This window comes from Penaeus monodon, chromosome 25 (genome assembly GCF_015228065.2).
Source record: "Penaeus monodon isolate SGIC_2016 chromosome 25, NSTDA_Pmon_1, whole genome shotgun sequence".
Lineage (NCBI taxonomy): Eukaryota > Metazoa > Arthropoda > Malacostraca > Decapoda > Penaeidae > Penaeus > Penaeus monodon.
Window position 1 is genome coordinate 34,228,023 of NC_051410.1, and position 816 is coordinate 34,228,838.

General features: G+C 34.7%; 1 pseudogene; it reads right to left on the reverse strand.

The window, feature by feature from the left end:
- LOC119589369 overlaps positions 1–652 on the reverse strand; it is a 6,209-nt pseudogene extending 5,557 nt beyond the window's left edge.
- Between the last annotated feature and the right edge of the window lie 164 nt (positions 653–816).

Below are 816 nucleotides of genomic sequence, written 5' to 3' on the forward strand. Positions count from 1 at the left end.
TTTGGTCCAGGTTGGGCCATAAAACAGGTTACTAAACACAAAAGGAGAAAGTTCAAAGAGAATATCTGAAAGGGCAACAAGACAGAAGACAGGAGGAGAGGAGTGAGACTAAAAAGTCTGAAAGAGAGAGAATAAAGAGAGGAAGGAGAAGAATGGGATAAAATAAGATGGAAGAAGACAGGAGAGAAGAGAGACAGGGTCCCGCTGACAACCTCGTCTGAATACCATCATTGAATTAGGGGCACTGCATTTCCAATTTTTAATCATTGTGGGTATTGTGGACTTTGTAAACTTCAGACTTCTAGGAAAAGGAACACTACTGTACTTTCATTACTATATGTAACACCAAATAGAATGAAAAATATCTGGGTTCTTTTTTGACACACACTTAAGATCTGAAAGCCCTAGGCCTGGTAACCACTGTGATCAAATGGCTGCTTAAAGAGATTATGTGTTAATATATCAAAGAGAACTCTGAGTTTCTATTCCTCTTCTTTACCTAACTCCACAATGTCCTGGTTTTCCTTTCTGCATAGAACACTAATAATAGATGGCATAACACATATTTCATAAATCATTTGCAAATTATCTAATCTACAAATACAAATACTCTCATTATAAGTCACCAAGTCATACTAACCTGATATAACATTATTAAAAATCTGTTTTATTTCTAGTACACTGTTTCACTTAGATCATCAGTAGAATAAGTGTCAGAAGTTGGTGGCTATATAGACCTAGAAAGCATCTTATTATCATTCTTATATCTATAAATCTATGTAGACATCTGTCAATCTATTGAAGTATAAATAAGTT